Source organism: Ambystoma mexicanum, chromosome 14 (genome assembly GCF_040938575.1).
Source record: "Ambystoma mexicanum isolate Mex_15411 chromosome 14, UKY_AmexF1_1, whole genome shotgun sequence".
In the NCBI taxonomy this organism is placed as follows: Eukaryota; Metazoa; Chordata; class Amphibia; order Caudata; family Ambystomatidae; genus Ambystoma; species Ambystoma mexicanum.
In genome coordinates, this window is record NC_090940.1 from 615,888,816 (window position 1) to 615,902,946 (window position 14,131).

General features: G+C 48.7%; 1 protein-coding gene across 4 annotated transcripts in view; it reads right to left on the reverse strand.

The window, feature by feature from the left end:
* The window catches only part of IFT43 (intraflagellar transport 43), a 580,365-nt gene that overhangs the window by 13,229 nt on the left and 553,005 nt on the right, over positions 1-14,131 (reverse strand). The gene's annotated exons all lie outside the window — the stretch shown is intronic.

The window sequence follows — 14,131 nt, forward strand, 5'->3', positions numbered from 1 at the left end:
GGACTGTGCCCATTTGCACTTAAATGCAAAAGGTGCACTCCGTGCACTTTTGTCATTTCCAAAACACAGTGGAAATGCAAAGAGTAAAGTACAGGCAAAAATCGGTTTTGCTTTTCACCTTTCCAACCGTTTAAATGTTTTTTTTTATTAAAGTGCAAATGCTTCCTGCAAATTGCGCTTTGCAAAAGCCGTTTCTCCACTATTGGATCTTTCATGGATTCACATGCTGTTGAATATTCCCAGTCATAAGACTGGGAATCTTCTGTAACATTAAAGCAGTTTAACCTTAAATGTCTAAACTGCTTGTCACTTTAGTGCTCTATTATAGTCATTTTGGTTCATAACGCCCCAAAGCCAATTAGGCAGGTCCCCTTAGCTCGACCCCTAGTGGCCATCTTCAGCTTTTTTAAAGTGCTGGGGAGTCCTCAAGAATTTTCTATGTAGAAATTCAATGATTTTGTCTATTTTTCACTCGTTTTTTCCATCAAACCTTCCGGTTTGGTGCTGCGTTGCTTCTCGCCTACAGTGGTGAGGTTTTGGCTCATTCCACTGCCTCCGGAGTTCCCATCTTCCCTCTAAGGCCTTCAAGAGTTCATGGAGATGGCCGACACGAGGAAGAAAAGCCTATTCAAGGCCTGCCTGACTTCGGCCTTAAAATAATTTACATTGAGGATCTTCATGAAAAAAGTGTCTTTACTGTCTGTACCCGGACCACGACTTGGTCAGCCGTACCATCTGCCAGTCGTTCTTATCCAAGACCCGCCACCAGAGGTTAGTGCCTGGGTGGATGAAGATGCTGGGGACTCTGTCCGTAGTTCGGTCTCTGCCAGGCACAGCAGACCCAAAGAACGTGAGCTTAGAGCCCTTTGGATAGCATGCAGAATAACTCTGACACCAAATAATCAAACCAACTCAGGAAGATGGCCAAGTTTGCTGTTTTATTATCAATTGTCAAAAACAGGGATGACATCAACGGACCTTTCGCTCTAGTCGCTCAGCACAGATTATTTTTTAAAAAATCACATCTTTATACTAAAAATGTGTCATAAATGACGTCATACTACGTGGCAAATAAGAATAAACTACGAGGGATTGTCATACTTTCAAAGGGAACATCTAAGTATACTTTGTATAAGGCGCAGGTTGTGATTGTGGGTCTACTGTCGGGTGGATAACTTGTGCCTACCTCTACTGCAAGTCATCTTCAACACTTATTAAGTACACGGTATACTATTGGTTCTCAAACCATAAGGCCCTTCGTTATACGGCCCTCTATGTCATGAACTTCAAGATCACGCCCCTTTTGGACCTCGTCTCAATGGGGCTTACATTCAGTACTACTTCCAACATGGCCGTTCAGATCCGTAGCCCTTGCTCGCTCCATGCGCTGAGCGTGGCATGATTTATTTATAGACCACGCCTTCTGCGGCTCCGCGCGTCTCAATGCTATTGCAGAGTAGCCCAGACGTGTGTTCGTAGCTCGCGGTATTGTTTCCTTTATCCCAGTGCTATTACCCACTCCTGTCCCTTTCCCCCTTCCTGGTTCTGGGCATTTCTAGCCTTTTCAGTCTCCCAGATTCCTGGACTCTGCGATCCTGGAACTAAACGCAACCTGGAACCAGACGAGACTCGAGCAGCGCTGTTCAAGACCAGGAGCGTTCGCAAGAAGGCAGCGATCGAAGACACCAGCAAACACCGGACCCAGGTGAGAAGGGGGGGGGGGACTCCTTGACACTCTACAATTGGTTGGCACGCTGGTGCCATGTATGGAACATTAGGTTCACTTAGCAGCACATAAGCTCATACACAGGAGGTGGACATGACTTTACCTCCCCACCCAATTAGCCCAACGTCTCTCATCACCCATGAAGATTGTCTTTGAACTTAACCTTGCAGTGTATTCTTGTCTCTGGGAATAAGTGAGTATGGGCACGCACTATCGTAGTTCTAGAAGTCCATGCCCAACTCTATTTTCATCCTTGGCTCACGTGACAGGAGACCACAATTCAGACCAGTTTGGAGCATTTAAATGTGCTAATTGGACAGATTGTGTTCTTTCTTTGCACATTAACAAGGGATGATTCCGCTTCTCACGTTTTACTGCCTTTGAGAATAGATAACCAGCCTTGGCTTGCTTCAACTTTTGTACCAGGCCAGACAGCCTCGGCACTCATGTCCACGATCTGAGCTAATTCTTTACTGCAACACAGCTTGCGGCCTTTCCTCTCCTTGGGTCTGGGCTTACTAATTCATGACACCAATGTCCAGCTTCTATACAATTGCAGCTCCGCCTGCAGTCTATTCACTACATTAAGCCAGCTTCTAAGATCACTTAGTCTACTTGCGTTGGTGCATCTGTACAGTTATTGACGGCTTGCATTTTCTGCAGTGCGTCACACACGCGCAATCTTCTTTTCACATATGAAAGTTTACATGATTCTTAACGTAGTCATCCGTTTCTATAAGGTGCATGCATTCTCTTCAGCCAGCCTTCTTAGTGCATCGCTGTCGTTTCTTGTGATGGCACCAGCTCCTCTTTCGCTCTCTCTCATATTCCTTCGGTGAGTTCCTCCCTCAGATTGTCGTCTCTTCGGGAATACATTTGATAGGGCTTTCTCAGAGGGTATCTTCTTTCGAATATTCTCTGTGGTATGGTCACAACTGCTGGTGTCAAGCATGGCACAATCTCAGGCTCCCAACATACCGGAAGTAGGAGGCGGGACTTCCTGCAGAGGCATTTGGCTGCTCCTCTACAAAACGCACTCCCTCATCCAAGAGGCCGAGGTCCCATGAAGAATCTTCCTGTGTGAAGGCAGTGAAAAAAGGGACATGTATCGCACACTCGTGCTGCTCCCTCGTTGACAATGTAATTTATGCCTAAGGCCGCTTCGTCATCCAAGCACTCTTCAGAAAAGTGACCCTCACCCACGTCTACAGTTCCTACATCTATGCCATCGTCGTCAAAGATCCAGTCGACCATCATCACATCAACTACTCATCGAACCTCATCGACAACCAAGACAACATCGGCAATCAAACTCATTGCTTCAGTCCTGTCGACCACTTCGTCGACGGCCAAATTTTCATCTAAGTCTTCTACTCGAACTGATTTGTTGTCAACTAGACCTATGCCATCACCAAGCACGTCTGCATCGTCGACGTCTGTTCAAGGGCCCTTAGTCTCCACCTTTCCAAGGGGAGTTGCTGTTGACAGAGATGTCCAGTCTGCATTGTTTTACCTGCCCAGGTCAACTGGTTCTCAGCCACCATTTTGACTGGCTCCCTATGCATAGTGCAAGAAATCAAAGGGTGTCTCACCCGCTAATCCCTTGTGACTGTCTTTTTTTAATATAATGGTTTTGTAGCTTCATCCAGGTGGTCAGGACATGGCAATCGCTTTTGTATCGAGTTCCTGGGGGTGGACCAGTGCGGGAGGATCACCTGGGTGAGGGGTCTTCGGGAAGTGGGGGTGAGGCAGCCGACGGCGAGACGCAGTACCCCCCCTTTTGTTTTTTCTAACCCCTCATATTCTATAGGATTCTCCGAGATCCCAACCCCCCCCCTTTTTTTTTTTTTTTTTTAAACACAAACACTGGACCCGGAAGAGGGTAACAGAGTAATAACATTAACTTTCACACATCCTACTGGACATGTCCCGCTAATCGAGTCAGGCAAAGTCAGGCACTTAATTCCTAGTGCATGCACCTGATACCAATTAGCTCTCCTCACACAAATAAAAGGCAGAACCTAGAGACACATTCTGAGTAAGGCGGATCACGAGTATGAGCAGAACTTCCAGGGCGAAGTTCTAAACCTACTGGAGCAGAACGACAGACCTAGGGACAAGAGCAGCGGGTCGAAATCCCCAAGAATTCCATACTGGAAGTCGTTGCCTCTGACAGGCCATGAAAGACACGTGGAGAAGGCCAGATCCCGTGTGTTTCAAGGACGCCAGCGACCCTGTCGGGTGAACTGCAGAGTTGGGGAGGCGAGGTCAAGCCTGTGGTACGAACCTTGACTCATGAAATGGAAATCGTACAAACCAAAAAAGAAGCGCACACAGCCGGTCAGTTGGCAAGCGACCCGAGAGATTGGGGGGTTTAAAAATTTGGAGTGGCAACATTATATCGCAAGTGAAGGCTGCACACGTGTGTTGAGAGACGCGAAGAAAGGCAGACCTGTGAATTAACTTTGAAGTAAGGACAGGCATGAAATCAGCAATACTAACGGAGTGGTCATGCAAAAGGAAGTAGCCCACTCGAAGGTCTCCATGAAAGGTACATTGTATGAAGCGATAAAGCGAATGAACATTAAAAATGAAGTAAGCAAAATTAACTCCGAGAAGGGGACAGTGAAAGTTAAACCGTAAACCTTGAGTCAAAGTGGTCCTGCGGTGGTCTGTAAAGAAAACCACGCCAATTTGGTACTCAGATCTTCTTCACCGGTCGGTGGCTCCTTACAACAGGTTGCCCCCGCTCCCCGACCTGCTTTTCAGAGATGGCAGATCAGTGCTATACTACGACCCAACATCACTCAACGTGGTGGCCTGGTTCCTGCATGCCTAGAATTTGGAAGCGTTCTGCTACCTCCAGAATGCGGAGGACTCTTGGCCAAGGCAACAGCACCATCTAGGCTGCCCTGCTAAAGAAGCAAGTGGAAACACTTTGCCATGTGGTGCGCAATTCATCGCCTGGAGCCGTTGCACATTCAGGCTGCAAAAGTCTTGCCATACCTCCTGTCATTAGCAAATGCTGGTTTGGTGCACTCGTCCATCAAGGTGCATTTCATGCTACACGCCCACCTCAGGTCAGCCTTCCCTTTAGTCACACATATTGGTGTAGGAATTCTTTAAGGGACGGTTTCTCGTGTTTGCCCGTGCTCCAGCTTGGGTACTAAATGTGGGACTCTTGAAGCTGATGGGCTCTCTTTTTGAGCCTCTACACAGAGCTTCCTTGATGTTCCTCTCCTGGAGGACCACATTCCTGGTTGCCATTAGATCAGCCAGACAGATGGGCAAACTGCAGGCCCTCTTCTGCAAGCCTTCCTACTTGAATTTTCACCAGTCTAAGGTTGTTCTGCGTACAATCCCTTCCTTCCTTTGAAGGTCTCTTCTGCATTCCACCTTAATGAACCTTTGATCCTGCCCGAGTTCTTTGGCTCTCCTTTGCCTCCGGCGGAGCGATACTTACATTCTCTAGATGTCGGCCGAGCCCTAACGTTCTACGTGGCTCGCACAAGGAAGTTCCGAAAGTTGTCCCATTTGTCTGTTGCCCTCAGATCGGTCAGCGAGGGCAGTGCAATTTCAAAGTCTTCGATTGCAAAATGGCTGTTGGCATGCATTTCCCACTACCATTGTCTGGTCAAAAGGCCCCTTCCAGGAAGGCCAAGAGCAAACTCGACAGGAGCCGTGGCTTAGACTCCAGCATTCCTGTCCGGTGTCCCCCTGCTCGACATCTGCAGCGCAGCCACGTGGAGGTCTGTCCATACCTTCACAAGGTTGAAAGGAATTCCAGGGAGGAGACCCTAGTCGGCCAGGCAGTGTTTTGCAAACCTACCCGCACGAGGCGAGTAGTCCAGAAGAGGGTTGATTGCTTCTGTTGAGCTTTCCCTCCATCCATGTTTGGTTGTGTATATGTACTGCTGTATAATCTTATTCATGAGCATGGGGATCCATGAAGTATCCAATCTTGGAGAAGGAATAAGTTACAAACCTTCAACTCCTGTTCTCGAGCATTGGCATATTTAATGGATTCACATGCGACTCTCCGTCCTACCCCTCTCTGGCTCCTCTTGGCTCATACTGCCACATTACGTGCACTGCCATATCTGAAGATGGCCACTAGGGGCTGGAGCTTAGTGGGCCTGCCTAGTTGGCTGTGGGCAGTATGACCCAAAATGACTATAATAGAGCACTAAAGTGACAAGCAGGTTAGAAATGTAAAGGTAAACTGCTTTAATGTTACTGAGGATTCCCAGCCCGACAAGAGGGAATATTCAAGAGCATGTGAATCCATGCAAGATACCAATGCTGGAGAACAGGAGTTACAGATACGCAACTTATTCCTTACAACAGATTTACATGGAATCCAACTGTTCTTACTAGGTGGAAAGTGCAGTGGGTGCCTTATGAATGCATTGATTTTCTGCCAGCATGGAAAAACCTACTGGAGGAAAACCAGGGTACTTTTTAAGGTGAAGTGGCAATGAACGATGGCAATGTATATCCCATTCCATACCCCCACTTCGCCTCCAAATAGGATGAAAATCCCCCTGATAAAGCATAAAGTGCTCGTTTTACACTTTGCATTTAAAAGCCGGGGTTTGGCAATGACCCTGATGGTGTGTAATCCAGAAAGGTGTGTTGCTAGGACACTCCGGTATCCACGGCAGCAGACTCAAGGTTCAGCTCTCTCATAGGGAGGATAGCTCAGGGGCAACATGCACGCCTTGGAAACAAGACGACAAGGAGCAACACAGGTTTGATCCCCGGGTCCGCGCTTAGAAACCTCTGGGTATTAAGCGCATTATAAATATCATATCATATCATACTGATGAAGATCTTGAAGACTTTCATTCGGGGGGAGGGGGTGGGGTTCTGGGCTGGGAAGAAGATAATCCCAGCAGTGAGTGCCAAGGGAACGAGGCATGGTCAATAATAAGGCAAAGCTGGCAAAGAAGAGCTTAAATGAGCCTGGAGCACGGGTGGCATAGGACTGGTGGGCCGGGACTTGTAGCTTCAGTTCAGAAGATAGCACCAAATAGTGGGATTCGTGTAAGTCAATCGCCCCAGTCCTTGGAAAAGTGAGCAGCCAGCAACGAGGTTGGGCTTTGACCTTTGTGTCGTTGTTAGGCCAGGGAATGGAGCCACCTAGCTTATCAATTATGATTATACTTCTCAATCGATTACAGATGTATTCATCACGACACTTATCAGCCCAATGGTCCAGTAAGTTTGGCGCTCTAGCACTTCAATCCGAAGCTACAGCCAGGTTAACCAAGAGGGTACCTATTCTACTTCCGTATCAACAGTGGTAGGTCTTCCTTGCCCAGGCAACCCAATCACCAGGCTATGCCTGAATCGTGGAAGCAGCGCATGAAGCCAGCTCTGTAGCTTGCCCACTTCTCTGGGCGACAAACTCACTGGCTGATGGGCTCTGAGCCTGTTGCAGTACCCCTCTTTTGCCCAGACAGAGCATCAAAGGCTATCGGCCTATGGGCCCCAGCTCTGAATCGATTCCACTGTACACACAAAGTTCCATAGCTGTTGGACTGTTTTTTAGCTTCACAACTATTGCCCTATGACCTCTGCTCTGCATCATTACACCTGTGCCCACAGCTTTTAGCCTTGAAACCCATCCATGCATCATTCTACTCAACCCACATTAAACATTGCCCTGCGACTCTGCTTCTACATCGTTCTGACATGTGCCACTCTGGGCTTCATGGCCATCCGCCGGCGACCCTGGGGCTGCACCAGTCCATATTTGCCCACTCAAGCTCCACGTCCATTAGCCTGTGGCCACCAGCTCTTCGGCACTCCACTTCTTACCACTTCCACGTTCTTATCAGCAGGCAGCCGCACTACTGCGCCACTTTACCCGTCCACGCTCTCAACTCTGCCGCTTTAGGCCTGTAACCCCAGCTTTGCATCATTCCACCTGAACACGCTCCGAAAGGAACTAGCGGCTCACCACTCCAGCCTGCCATGAATATTCAGAAGTCACTTATGGGGTACCACCTGCAGGGGGACCAGGCTTACCAAGATGGAATCTCTCTTCTGCTCCGCGCTGGCACTTACCAATGGCACATGGGCACTGAGAAAATCTGCAAGTCCCGAACAACACCAGGCCTCCCAAGCCAACTGCACAACCATCTGTGCCTGGTGACAGGCAGGACAGGCCATGGCAGCGAGAACAGCCATGATGTCACATAGTGGCATAACTACCTAATTGGTCTCACAGGACTTGGTTAAGTTCATTCAGTGTCTGAGACCAGATCAACACAGCTTCAAGGCCCAAGCACGCTCAAAAGGGTCAAGTTCTACAAATTGAAGCAATGTTCACACCGTGCAAATAATCCAGAGCGTTTGCAGAATGGACCACAGCAACCAAAGGAGAAACCAACACAGAATTAAAAGTAATATGCAATCTACAGCTATTTCCTATGGAAATTATAACCAGCAAAGTAGTGTAAGCGAATGGCTCTATATCCCTGTACTTCTCCATTGAGAGATCTGTGCCAATCGATGAGACGCCCGGTATTAGCCACCTGGCCTTCTAGTCCTAAGGGGGACATGCTCTTGGTGCCAATCTCCGGTGCCCATCCAGCTGCAACAGCAAGAGCTCGCCCGGTGCCTCAAGCGGTAGGTTCCGTCTCCAGGGCCCATTGGCCTTGGATCCCAGAGCTCGCCTGCCACCTGAAGAATCACCTTCATGTAGTAGATATGCTGGGATGCAGGGAATGATTTGTCCTTTGGCGGGTGATGCGCCCTCTGAGAATGCCAAGTAGGCTACCAGTACAGGTTGGATCTGAGATAAAGCGGAGCACGCAGTGGGCCAAGTTAAGTGCTTGGCATCGTTGCTCCATATTCATGAGATGTCGCGGCGCTCCGCTCGCTGCTTCACAATGCGCATTGTTTGCCGGAGCGCATCCCTGCTGAAAGCGGCACACGTCATGAGATAGCAAACCTTGCACGCCTAAAAAGGGCTAATTAGCAGTAGGACCTGTTCCCAGTGGCAAGACCATGCGACAGATGACGAGATAGCCAAGCTGTGTTATCCGCTACCAGCACGCCGTCTGCCCATACTAAGAGAATATGGGGTGCTCTGCCCTGCTGTCAAACCCTCCCATAATACCAATATGGCCGGTGTACTCACCTTAACAGAGACTGTGGCCTGCAGACCCTTCATGCCAACAGTGTCTACAGATGATGTATGTATGGCCTGCGGTTTATGGTATGGATCTCTTCCCTCCCAAGATGGAATACTGCCCACAGCCCCTCCATACAGAATTCAGCCTCCAGCCCCTGATTTATTAACAGAACACGCCCAGGAGCCGCTCACCCCTCAGACAGAACAAGGTCTGAAGCTTTGCCTTAGTGAAAGAGCTTCAGTTCACATTGCAGGTTTCCTGGTTTCTAAGCAAAGGGAAGTCCTGTTCATTAAAGACATGACGCTGAAGATGCAGTAACTATTAATTCATCAGGTCCCCAATAGCTACTCAATGAAAGGGTTAAGTCAAACTCATGATTGAATATTGCCTGTCGTCAGGCTGGGAATCGCCTATTGCTGTCACTTTATATCAAACTGCCCCAGTGACACTAGCCCTCCTTATCTCCAGCCCTGGGGGCTAGCTTCAGATTTCTACTGCACATTCAAGTGTTCGGATTCCACATTTTTTGCTCTTCGAAATCCCAACTTTTTTGTCCTATTTTTTAAAACGTTTTCTATTGTTTCTTCAAGTTTAGTCACTCTGGTGACTTGCGGCTATGGGGCACGTTGCCAGTGAAGATCCGAAACAATCAACGGATCTTCCAGACTGTGTGAAGTCTTCTTCTCCAGGTCTGAGGCCTTCCTCTACCATTGTGATGCCAGAGCAGACGCTAAGAAGAAAAGCCTTTGTGCTAAATTTCATCCAAAGAATGTGCCTGTGGGGGACCTCCAAGAGAGGTGCTTATACTGCTTGCATTCAGACCACGACACGGCGAGCTGCTCCATCTACCAATCATTTTCGCCTAAGACACGCTAGTCCCGTCATCGCAGGTTGGTGAGATGGCTGGAGGAGGGTGTCAGAGCCTGTAACTCACCCATGGTCCACAGTTTTGCATCTGCTGGTACTGGCAGGCCCATGGAATGTACTCGTTCTTCCAAGAGTCGAGACTGTATAAGGAATCTGCCATGGGGAAGAAATTAAAAAAGCACACAAGTCACACACTTCAGATGTCCCCCCTCGCCTCCCAATCGACCAGCTGGTTGACAACTCTGTTGACACTCGCAACACCAACCACTCCCTCCACACTGTTGACGACTCCCTTGCTAAAACTATTGCGACGACTGTATGGTCTATGCCCAACCCTACTGCGTTGACGGCTACAGCTAGACCTTGGTCTTTGACACACTCTTCGGAGAAACAGCATTAGTTAACATCCTCATCTACCAGCCACAAGCCAAAGTTATCATCGACGGCAAAAAAAAACCTTGTCGACAGCTCACAAATCAATGAAATTGTCCCCCCCCTCATCGACGGCTAACACGTTGAGGATTACCTTGTTGCCGGATTTGTCAACTGCTACCGTCTCTACCAGAAGTGCCTATGCACCCGGACCTGCCCAGACTCTGTGGTATCAGCGGCTTCTTGGAAGAGATCTGCCAACCCTTCTTCCCCATGGATGGTGCCTCCAGACAAAGAGGGTCAACAACTCAATACCTTCAGCAAGAGGGTTATTTCCATGGCCACTACCACCATCAAAGCAGCCAACTCATTGGTGATCCTCTCCTGGCATTACCGAGAATTGTGGATGTGTCCCATCTTGGATTTTCTACCCCATGACAAGAGGGAGCTTTAGCACTGTTGCGCGAGTGGAGGACTCTTCAGACCATGCCATCACAGTCACGTTGGGCATCGCGGACACTGGCTTTCACCAAATGGGGAACAAAGCAGTGCTGAGACAACAAGGTTGATTGAAGGCAACCAACTTTAGACCAGAGGTGCAGTCAAAAGTGGTTGATATTCCATTTTATGGGGTTGACCTTTTTGGAAAGAAAGTGCATGAAACCCTGCAGACCATGAAGGCTGATCGTGATACTGCCCATTGTTTGGGCTTCCTGCAGCAACACCGGCAGTTTTTCCGGTCTGGTAAGAGAGGGTTTGCAAGGACCTCCACAGATTACAGGGTATCTTATTGCCAACACATGTCTCGCACCAGCTTGCAAGACGCTTACAAGGGGAGCTCACAGATGTACAGAGGAAGACGATGGCAATGCAGATCCACCTAAAAGAACACAAACCCCCAAGCAGGCCTGAGCAGCTACGGAACCCAAATCCCCACTTCAGCACACCAGTGGGAGGTCAGTGTTTACGATGTTGTCTATCAGTGCGAAAAGCTATCCACCGACGAGTGGGTGCTCAACATCATTCATCAGGGCCAGACCCTCGAGTTCATGGGAAAATGTCCCTCCATTCCTCCAATAAAGAAAAAGGAACAGCACCTGTCCCTCCTCCTTTCCTCCAACAGGAAGTCCAGTCGCTTTTTTTTTCTAAAAAAGGAGCTATTGAAGTTGTGCCATCAAAGGGCTGAGGTTTACTCCAGATACTTCCTAGTGAGAAAGACGTCAGGAGGATGGAGGCCCTCAGACAACTCAACCAGTTCCTAAGATGGTAAAAATGTAGCATGGTCCCTCTTCAACACATTCTCAAACAGCTGGAACAGGGTGACCTCTCCTCTCCTCTCTGGATTTGGAGGATGCTTATTTCCACATCCCCATACCCCAAAAACACAAGACGCTTCCTTCCGTTCATCATGCAAGGCGAACATTCCAAATTCGGCCTTCGGCCTTCACCACCACGAGTATTCACGAAATGCCTAGCTCCAGTGGCGGGCCACTTCCGCTGCGCAGACATCTACCCTTAGCTGGACGATTGGCTGGTACGCACCCAGTCCCTGCCGCTTACGACCCAGACCACCGAGTAAACCATCCAGTGCCTAACTTCTCTAGGGTTCTCCATCAACTTTCAGAAGTAATGCGTATGGGCCAGGCAGAATGCTCTGTTCCTGGGTTCACGACTAAACACCTGACATGTCTGGCTACCCCCTCAGAGGAGTGGGTCAATGCCATACTTTGCACGATTCACCAACAGCCCATGTTATGGACAACAGTCCGATCCAGGGATGCGGTCCTCCTGCAGCCCCTCGGTTCCACACTGCACGCTGCATGTGAGACAGCTCCAGGAGTTTCTAGATGCTCAATGGCAGCAGGTGTCAGGTTCTTGGAATGATGAAATTGCCCTCATACCGGACTTCCGCCAAACTCTTAAATGGTGGAATCATCGCTAGCACCTCATGCAGGGGGTGTGCCCTTTCGCGTTCCGGTACACCAGGCCACAGTCACTACTGATGCCTCCATAGACGGATGGGGAACCCGCATGGGCAAGCACCATGCCAGAGGGCCGTGGCAGCCCAAGGACAAAGCCCTACACATAAATGTCTTAGAACTGAGGGCAGTGTTTTGGACCCTGAAATCCTTCAAGGTGCCAACGTACAAAAGAGTTCTAATCGCAGCAACAAACCTATACTTGAAACTTGGACTGCAGGAGCTCTGTCCAGTTGGTAACTCATATACAGGCTGCTGGAGCTAACCAGTCTAACCAAAAACAACCAACAGTACGCAATTATAACCCAGCGCAGAGAGACACCGTTCCTACAAGCTCCAACCCTGTTTCACTGATTTTTGATTCTCACCGCTTTTCAATCCACTGTGGAACAATCAAGCCCCTAACTCAAGCCACTAACACAACCCGTTGCATGCTCTTCAGCCGTTTGAGCAGATCGCCATGGAAGAATCAAATTGCATCACTGGAGCTCTTAGCGCCGATCCCGGCCAATCACTGGACCCATCTCTTGCCCGTTCTTCACCCGATTGGAACCGAGCAATGCTATCGGACCGCACTCCATCACCGGACAGTCTCGAGCCAACTCGACTGACTTGACACCCATGAATCAATGGGAAGAACTGACTTGAAACATTTCAACGCCAACTGGACCCATTGCAAAGCATCTGAAAGCCTGGTTCATTGCTGTTGAGTCCCATGAACAAGCATTCCAGGTATTGGAAGAGCTTTGGTCACCCTGGAATTCCTTAACGGTCCTAGTGACTAGTACGACCCAACTCCACCTTTCTAGAAGACATCTTCGGGGAACTTGACTTTACTGCTTAAGTTATTGTCTATGCACCCATGCCTCCAGACCCGGAGTGCCCCCTTTCATTAACAGTCCCGGAAGGATAGCTCAGGGGCAACGCGCTCGCCTTGGAAACAAGACGACGCACAGCAACACAGGTTTGAACCCAGGGTCCGCGCTTAGAAACCTCTGGGTATTAAGCGCGTTATAAATAACCAATTACAATAAGTCTCCATCTTTGATATCATCCCTTATACGGGTGGGTCATAGTGCTTTTGAAATTGTAGTGGAAGTATCCTTTTTTTTGTAGAACTTTGGTTGGGCATTCTTTTATTTTGGGAGCACTGTACTATTGCTTGGATTTCTCCTGTACTAGCTCACACCAATCCTGAAAAGCAGAGCCTGCCCACGGCCCAGTGCACCCGTCCGGCTATGACTGGGATCACTGCTGGTTTAGTAGTAGCGTGGGGCTGAACTGTGGGACTAGCAATCATCACTCACGCCTGTACTTCCGCAGGGCGGTGTCATTTCACCATAAACTATATGCCTAAAATGGACGAGAGGGGAGTATAGGGGTGCGAGGTCGCTATAGTGGGAACAGTGCGAAAGCAGGGAGGCGCGACCAACTAGATGTTGAGGAGTTGCGGACCAGAAAGGAGAAAAGAGGGCAGGAACTGAGACGGAGAAGAGGAGCAAACAAAGCGCCCGCAGACTGGATAGCACTTGAACCCAGTACCAAGATCACACAGTGCAAAGGGATGTAGCAAGCACCGAGATCAAGAAAATGCATGCATTTTGGAACAGCTGGCATGCATAGTGCAAACCCCCATTTGCGACCCCTAAAAACCCACCCCAACCATTTCCCAAAAATATTTAAGCCTTTACCCGACCCCTGAATGCATTCAGTATTCATATTTTCGATATCAAAGATTCAATATATGTTCTCTTCAATATAACATTTTCGATATAAACACTGCGTACCAACCAGGGTCTAGATTGCAGGCCAAGGGAAACGTGGTGTAATAAACGAAGTATATTGCAAGCATTAATGCTCATTGAAGGAAGAGGACAGGGCGCATTCTGGCAAATGAATACAAAGGGATGCATGCTGGGAAACAGTCTGTTTGAAGTGGAACATTCATTGAGAGAATAGGAAATGATGCATGCTGGGAAACTATGTCCATTCAATGACTAAATCTCATTGAAAAAGCTTAAACAAATGCATGTGGGGGGACA